The sequence below is a fragment of the Siphateles boraxobius genome, unplaced genomic scaffold, assembly GCF_051911475.1.
Source record: "Siphateles boraxobius isolate OS27281-9 unplaced genomic scaffold, OSU_SipBor_1 56, whole genome shotgun sequence".
In the NCBI taxonomy this organism is placed as follows: domain Eukaryota; kingdom Metazoa; phylum Chordata; class Actinopteri; order Cypriniformes; family Leuciscidae; genus Siphateles; species Siphateles boraxobius.
The window spans coordinates 10,439,826-10,448,498 of NW_027509182.1; the positions used below are offsets into that span (position 1 = coordinate 10,439,826).

Genomic DNA, 8,673 nt, shown 5'->3' on the forward strand with positions numbered 1-8,673 from the left:
CGTTATGTCACAGTCCTCGTCTGCACCTGTCTGTCTTCGTCTGCACTACACTACCCAGTATCCTCCTTGTCTCCACACCTGAAATCACTCCCTCAATTACCCACCTGTTCCTCGTCTTTATCATCTGTGTCACCTGTCTTCACCTTGTTATTTTTGATCTGTACTTGTATTTAGTTGGCTTCTGTTCAGTCTGTCTTTGTCGGTTCTTGTTTTAATTTTACTGTGGTTTTGGTGCGTGAGTTTTCCTTTGGCCTGATATCCTGCCTGTACATGTTTGTTGTTTTCATATATATATATATATATATATATATATATATATATATATATATATATATATATATATATATATATATATATATATATATATATTCAGTAAACTGTTTGCATTGAAGCCTCCAGACTCAGCCTCCTCCTTCAACCCTCACACACCGTGACATATAGGTTGTATTTTTAAGAATTAATATTTTGGAAGTGAAATCTGAAAGGTGAATATGGATTATTGATTTTTTAATAAAGAAAACGTGTGTGGAATGTTTTAGAATTTTAATATTCACAGCTTAAATATACAACCATGTTGAATTTCAGCCCATAAAAATACAAGCCCTAAAAATACAATGCTTTAAAATGCAAGCAGGGTTAATGAAATGCATATTTTTTTCAAGTAGTGCAATTCAACAAGCTTTTTTGTTTAAAAACATTTGTCATTATTTTACTTCCATATTAGACACATTTGTTACTCTTTAATGCATGAAACCGATAATGTGTGTAGAATAAAATGAATCATCTTAATCTAAAACCATAAAATCCACAACATAGATTCACCTTCCTGCAGAACATATCAGCGCTGAGACATGGATGTTAGTTCATTTCAATCCAAGGCTCAAGGTTTGCTTTATTGGATATTTTATAAATAACACAGGTTTAATCATAAACAAATGAGGAAAAAATATTTATTTCATGTCAACTCTCGGAGAGATTGACATGGTTATGGATGTGGCAAAGTTAATGTCTTTTGTATGTAACATACATGATTAGCCCCGTAGTATCTATACAGGTGGAGCTGGGGAAGGTGGAGGGTTTCTGAAGCAAGCAACAATGCCACAATCTGTATGTTGAGCAGCGAGCCTCAGCAACCAATCTGCTGCACTATGTAGATAACGATGTGATCGCTTGCTAACAAATTGAGTTGAGGACCTATCAGCCTGTGCCATCGTCATTTCATGACAGAACTTTGTATTTCTGTTAAAGTAATTGCAAGCTACAGTTAAAATGATTAAAGAACTTATGGCATTTGAAATGAAGATTTAGCTGTAGAAATGTGACAAACAAGTAAAATACTAAATCAGCAATATAGGCCTACTATTGATGGGGTTTAATTATATCACCAGAGGCAAACAGAGAATGTAGCTACAAGATATCACCTGTGTTTTTTTTCTTTTTTAAAGTTTTATTTATTTATTTTAATGTGCCATGATAGTAGCAGGGTATTTTTGAAGTACTGTACCTTGTAAAAATCAACATCATATATGACAATAATTCAGTACGTGGTTCAAAGTACCATGGCATCACTACCATCCCTGTATCATCAACAGTACTTTTTGTAAACGGAATTGGAGTTGGCAAAGCACTCTCAACTCCGAAACGCTGATAGATAGCAAAGCTGAGGACTTAATTAATGTAGCGTCCAGTATTAATGACGCGCTGTTCCACTGAATAACACATGAGTCGCGTCGACGCTGACAACTACGAGAGTTTATTATAGCGGACAATTAATCTCCCAACCTATGCCCTAAATAAACTATGTACACGTGTAAGATTAGTTATATTATAATAACGAAGCACTTCAAAGTTTTGAGTATGTATTTCAAAACATGTTCGCTTACCAAAAGTGTCTTGAATGCAGACGCACGTCAGATGAAACGGAGGTCTGGCTACTCTTCCATCAACGCATCGCATTAGGGCGGGATTATCATGTTGATTGACAGTTCTGTGCACCAATCGCATTTCACAATTGGAAAAGCTTCTTTTGAGATTACAACTGTGAGGACCAATCAAGCAGTCGCGTGTGGATAAAGACAAGCGCCGGGCTGTAATGGGACAGTCTCAGGAGGATAGGAATTAGGAAAGGTGAGCTATAAAAATGTATGCGTGATTCTTTCTTTAGATTGAGTTCAAAACTGTATCAAATGGTAGGCTAAGTAATTATTTTTTTTTTTGTGCGTGTGTGAATTATATCCTCCACACACGCAGAGATGCCATTGAAGAACCAAAAGTCTAGAGAAAAACTGTAAAAAAAAAAAAGAAAAGAAAAAAAGAAATACAAATAAAATAAATAATGATAATAATATTTAGATTAAAATAAATTAGTAAAGCAATAGCCTACATTAGATCTAAATAAATAACTAAATAATGTGATTTAAATAAAATAAATAAATAAAAATGTGATTAGTTATTAATCTATTAAATAGATTCAATTAAATTAAATAAAAAGAAATGATTAATATAACTAAGTAAACATAAGTTTAATATTAGATTAATATTAAATAAATATCTAAAAAATAATACATAGAACAAAATATATAATAATGTAACTGAAACTAATTTAAGATTTATAATATAAAATTTTAATGTGTATAAATTGGGGGTTTATAAAAGCCAGATGCCTTATGAATTTTAGGATGGGGGTAAGGGATGATCATATCACACAGGGATGATCATATTTTGGGGTCCTTGGCATCTTAAAGGCCAAAAAACCTTGCCCTAAAGAACCTTTCAGTGAACAGTTCTTAAAATAACCATTTTTTCTTTGAGAGAAGGAAATATTTCCACTATAAAGAACCTTTTGTGCATTGAAAAGGTTCCATGGATGTTAAAGGTTCTTTATGGAACCATTAAAGGGTTAGTTCACCCAAAAATGAAATGTCTGTCTTATTCACCCTCATGTCATTCCAAACCTATAAGATGTTCGTTCGTCTTCAGAATACAAATGTTGTTTCTATAACACTATATTATTTTTTAATATTTTTAATGATATTTTTAATGAAATCTGAGAGCTTTCTGTCCCTCCATTGACAAAACTACCACTTAGTAAGGTAGTAAAGACATCATTAAAGTTTTCCATGTGACTCTGGTGCTTTAGCCTCAATTTTATGAAGCGATGCCAGTGCTTGTTTGCGGAAAAAAAAACATTACTTAGGCTACCGCTTTATTTACAAAATATTAATCTCCAACACACGTCCACAAGAGCACCACGATGTGTCGCTTGATATTTGCATAAAGTCGCTTATATTTGCATAAAATGTTGCCGCTCTCGATCGCTCTCAACTCTTTCTCTGGTCTGCTGTCAATCCCACAATGCACCACGTGAGCGTAAAGCTCATCCAGAGAATGTCCTTAGACGGCTTTGGCTCATCTTCCATAGGAATGAACTGAAAACGCTCGCTTCGTGCCAGTGGACTGGACACGCACCGTTACGGGTTTGGAACGACATGACAGAGAGTAATTAATGACAGAAACTTTCCATTTTTGGGTGAACTATCCCTTTAAATGCCATTGAAGAACCTTTATTTTTGCATAACTCAAATCCCAATATCATCATATTTTTGTAATAGCTCTTGAGGAAACAAGTTAACTGTAACGGTACCAGCTGGAGTGCCCTTGAGAGCCACCAGAGGGCACTCCACATCAGATTATTGTCATTCCCTCACAAACTACATCTCCCATAACTCACTGCCTGGACTCTTCATCCAATTATCACATTCACCTGTGTCTCATTATCTTGTTTTGCTCACCCTATATAAACCTGTTTTTCTCATTCATTATCTGTGAAGTCTTGTTTAGTGTAATACTGCAATTCCAAGCATTCGCCCTGTTTTTTATTGTCTCTTGGTTCTTGCCTGTTCCCTCAGATTTTTATCAGATTTTTATCTCTTTGCCTCAGTCCTTATCGGTTATTGTTTGTTTGTTTATGACCCTTCCCTGGATTTGGATTACGATTGTGGATAACCCTTTAAATAAATACTGCATTAGGATCCTCAGCCTTCGTGTCTCAGAGCAGTTCGTGACATTAACAGACTGCGCTGCAGGTTGTCTCATTTGTTTTGAGTGCTGTGATTGTATGCAGTATTAATCATAATGTCTTTAGGGCAAAACAATAGGCTAATTATCTTACCGGTCACATTTTGCTGTTGGACATCTTCCCACATAAGGTCATTGTGGGTTTCTTACATGAATGTATTCCTAGGGAATAGGCTAACTCTGTAAATGTTTAAATAGGTTATTTGTAGCCATGGCTTTATGTTTTTAAGGCTAAAATAATCCTACCCTGAAAAATATTGAACGGGCGAAAAGTGTAACAACTATTCAGCTCTTGATTTGACAGATAGTATTAGTTTAATTGTTTTAGAGCTGCTTTATAATCACTATGATTGCTGTTGTCATTTATTTGCCCATTGTACTTATGTAGGTCCTTTGATTCGCTCACTATTGTTTTACATGCCGATCCATCATCTGTATATTGGCCTGCGGTAATCACACAGAAGTCCAGATCAATATGTCAATGTCATTCAAATGTAGGGCAAAACTAAATGTTAACATGTTAACAACAGGCTGTTGACCTTTCATAAGGAAATATCTGTTAATATTCATATAAAAATATATACTATATAAATAATGCTGCCACAGGCATCAATATTTATGATGAAACCAGACCAGTGTATTGACGTTAATAAAAGGTGCCCTTCCTTTTAAACAATGTTCTGCTAATTTGCATCCAATTCTTATTTTAGGCATTTGATACCTGGCGCATATCTGTTTTAAATATGGTGTAACACAATGGTCTTCAGCTGATGGATTACATAAATTCTTAAATACAACATGATATATTGTGATTTAAATGTAAAATTGAAACATATTTATGAATTATATAGTACAGTGGCCCGAAAAATTATATGGGGGCTTGAATATATGAATATCTTTGCATTAGGTCTATATAATAACGAAATACAGGTGGCATTTATTTTTTTAAATAAATATAGCAAGGCACTTTTCAAGCAAATTTAAATGCTTTGGTTATTACATTTTTGTGGAAAAAAATTACTGTGATGAACTGCAGTTACTCTCAAAGGATGTCTATGTGAACTTGAGAAGTGACTTCATATCCACTAAAAATCACTGAGGTACCAGTTGATTGAGAGTCATTGCAAAAATGTCAAATAAGCTGTTGGTGTAGCTTGATAAAGGCTTGATTTGGGGCAGCGGTGACAGCTGGAGAAGGACAAGGAACTTGACTCCAGGCACAAACCACTTTTAAATGAAGTATTGACCACTAAAACACTGATGGAGCCATATTGACATGTAGTGAAAGTAGTGACCTTTATATGCAGTGTATTAATGAATTATTAGTTTGTCAACAGTTGAGAACCTTTTAGTCAGATAAACCTTAAAGACCTAAAAATGTTGTGAATAATTACAAATAATATAATACTAAACATGTTCTGTTTGTAAGGTTTGAATATGATGCGTATATATATATTTCTTGCAAACTTTCTTGTATTTCTAAAGGCCAAAACAAAACCAGAAATCATTTACATTATAGAATCTATTCGCTTTTGCCACAGGAAATAATTTAACATTAAATATAAAAAAAGATGTTGTACAATTTATTTACAAATCTTTTTATCACTCCATAAATCAGAAGGAAAAAAGTCAACAGCCTTAAATAAGATACCATGTTTTAGGAATAAAATGTGAAGTACCCCTGAGTAAAAACTCTCAGAATTTAGAAAAATTTGAAGTGTGTGGTATGAAGTGGAGGAGAAAAAACTCATTTCGAGAAAACAGTATTTATGTATTGTAAACTGAAATCTACAGACAGAATTAGATAAAGTGTAAAAAAGGTAAACACTTAAATGTGTATTGAAGAAAATTAGATCATCTTAAAATTGACCAGTGCATGAAAAACAACAACAATGGTTTTGTCTTGGTCAAGACATGAGAAATCAAATTTACCCTGATCTTTAGACACAAGTTGTCTTTGTACCATTAAAACATCCAACAAGCTTCATGGCTTAAAATGTCCTCCTCAAAACAAAATTAACATTTATTTAATCAAGCTTCAAAAACATTTTGTGTGGATATGACTGCTTATAAAGCCGGGTGAACGCTGTACAATTTATAATAGTCTTTACAAATGTTGCCTTTCACACTGTACTATCTCTAGCATTAATTTTCATCATTAATTTACAAAAAAAAAAAAAATAATGAAAAATAAATTTTGGGAAAAATGATGACGTGTTTGTGGAGCAAGTGGTGGGTGTCCGAAATCACATACTCTCTTGAGTATGTAATCCAGATGTACTACATTCGCCATACTGTCAATATCATGTGACCTCCCAGCGTCAGTAGTCACTTCACTGCCATTCATAAAGCCTCTCCCGTGGCATCATGGGATAGTAAAGGGTCCATCTTATGCACACTTCAGAATCTCACCTGTAGTAGTAGATCATAGATATATACACTAGATGTCGCCTTGGGGTTCTAAGCATGCGTCAAAACCGCCGCCATCTTGGAACAGGGGTCTTGTCATAGGAAGTAGCTAGGTAACGCTGAATTCATGAATGATGCCGGACTTTTGTGCTGCGTATGGACGATCACATGAACGAAATCTAAAAACCAGCAAAGGGATTACATTTCACAAGAATGTGAAATTTTGTACATTTTTAAATATTTCTCTGGACTCAATGATAAATACATATCTGACCGTTGGAACGAACCAAAACAACTAGAAAATCGCATTCATGACGATTTATGGTGATTTTATTTCCGTTAGACATATTCCTACATTGACACTGATGTATTAAAGAGGAGGGGCTCCCCTGTTCCATGATGGCGGCTCTTTTGACACATTCGTTCCAATGAACTGCCGTAGCCAAGGCGACATCTAGTGTATATATCTATGGTAGTAGATCATCCGGGTACTTTTTCCCTACTCTTTGATAAGTACTGTGAATTCAGTCATACTTCTTTCGTCACATACTGTTTTCGCATACTATATAGAAGGGAAGTGTGCGATTTCGGATGCAGCCGTGGTTTATTGTGTCATCGGGTTCTGCGCTCCTGTTGGTTTCCGATTTGATGGTTGTAGTAGACTTCAGATTATGATCCAGGATCAGAGGAATATTTTAGGATTCACAAAATTTATCGCAGACGGACAAAATCGTAGTGTGAACCTGGTGAATAGTTTTACATCATCACTATAGGCCCCGTCCACCGTCGTTCAGTCTCTTACTCAATGGTTTTAAACTATACAGAATCAAGAATTTAAAAGGGGTGGTAAAATGGCATTTTCACAAGATGTAAAATAAATCTCTGATGTCCCAGTGTGTGTGTGTGTGTGAAGTTTTAGCACAAAATACCCCACAGATATTTTTATATAGCATGGTAAAGTTGTCACTTTTTGAGGGTTAGTAAAAACGTACCGTTTTGTGCCTGGCCCTTTAAATGCAAATGAGCTGCCTTAGAGAGCGGGGTTTCAAGAGCTCTTGTGTGTTAGCAGAGCGATTACCTCACGCAGACACACTAAAATGACAGAAACTGTTCTGCCTTTAATGTTAAAACAGAGTCAGAGAAAGATGGAGAGACTCAAGAAGAAGTGACAACATGTAGAATGCAACAGGACGTCTCTGAATGGTTAGTTTATGAATTGATGTTGCTAATGTGGAGTTATCTATCTTCAATTAGGATATTCTGTCATGATAATCTATAAATCGCTCGTATAGGAACTGTTGTGAGATGCACACAGAGTGACTTTTTATTGCATGTGAAAAGAAGGATGCTAAAGTTTGAGCTGACTCACAAATGTACTCTTATACAACAACTTTTCTAGACTGGCTCCGCCCTCCTACGCACTTCCGCTCAATTTCATTTTCCTTCAGTACTACGTCTGGGATTGCGCTGTAGACTTTGGTTTTCTCCGATCAATTTTTTACCGGGCCAATCAGCGAACAGAGGGAGTGGCTGAGAACGATGACGTTGATTTCGACGTTATTTTGAGTTGTAGTTCAAAATAAGAAAGATGCGAGCGAAGCCATTCGGTCGTTGTGGCAACGCTGCCGAATATCAAGAAGTTAAAGCCGGAGCAAGAACAATCTTTGCTTAGTTTTGTGTTTATGGCCATCCTCCCACGGGGTTCGGGAAAAGACATATGTCAAGACCAAACGTCAGCGATTGGTTATGGCAGATAGAGTGACTCTGGGCAGATCCAATAGTTTTAGACTTCAATAGAATACCCGCCTACAAGGAAGTTAACGCTTGTCAATGGAGCGGTGCCAGACTCTCTGTACAAATGAAATGTACGAGAGTCTGGTAGAACCAGGCTACAACTTTTCCTCTTCTCAACATGGACTCTGTGTTCCCGGGGGCGGGGTTTATGTACATTTTAGGGTTGCTGATGTCACTAAACCTGGGAGGAATGTCATGTAGTCCCTACCAGCCATTTGTTGTAGTCCTTTTCTCTAAAAACAAATATCTCTCTTTGCTATGCTCAAACAGCAACATTCCACACTAGCTAAAGTTAGAAAAGTGAAATTGTGTTTTACCACCCCTTTAATTGCATGAAATGGCATTTGTTAAACCTTTCAATGAAGTTCATAATATAAGATTTGACTCAGGAAA

The 8,673-nt window shown here is 35.7% G+C and overlaps 1 protein-coding gene across 2 annotated transcripts in view; it reads right to left on the reverse strand.

Moving 5' to 3' along the window:
* Positions 1 to 1,973, reverse strand: part of wasf3a (WASP family member 3a) — a 28,419-nt gene extending 26,446 nt beyond the window's left edge. Inside the window, exon 1 of one of the 2 annotated variants that reach the window (XM_077206695.1) lies at positions 1,884 to 1,973. The gene's annotated coding sequence lies outside the window, so the exon portion shown is untranslated. Of the gene's footprint in view, positions 1 to 1,871 lie in introns of both variants that reach the window. The other variant, XM_077206694.1, reaches the window with a different exon arrangement.
* Positions 1,974 to 8,673: the final 6,700 nt, after the last annotated feature.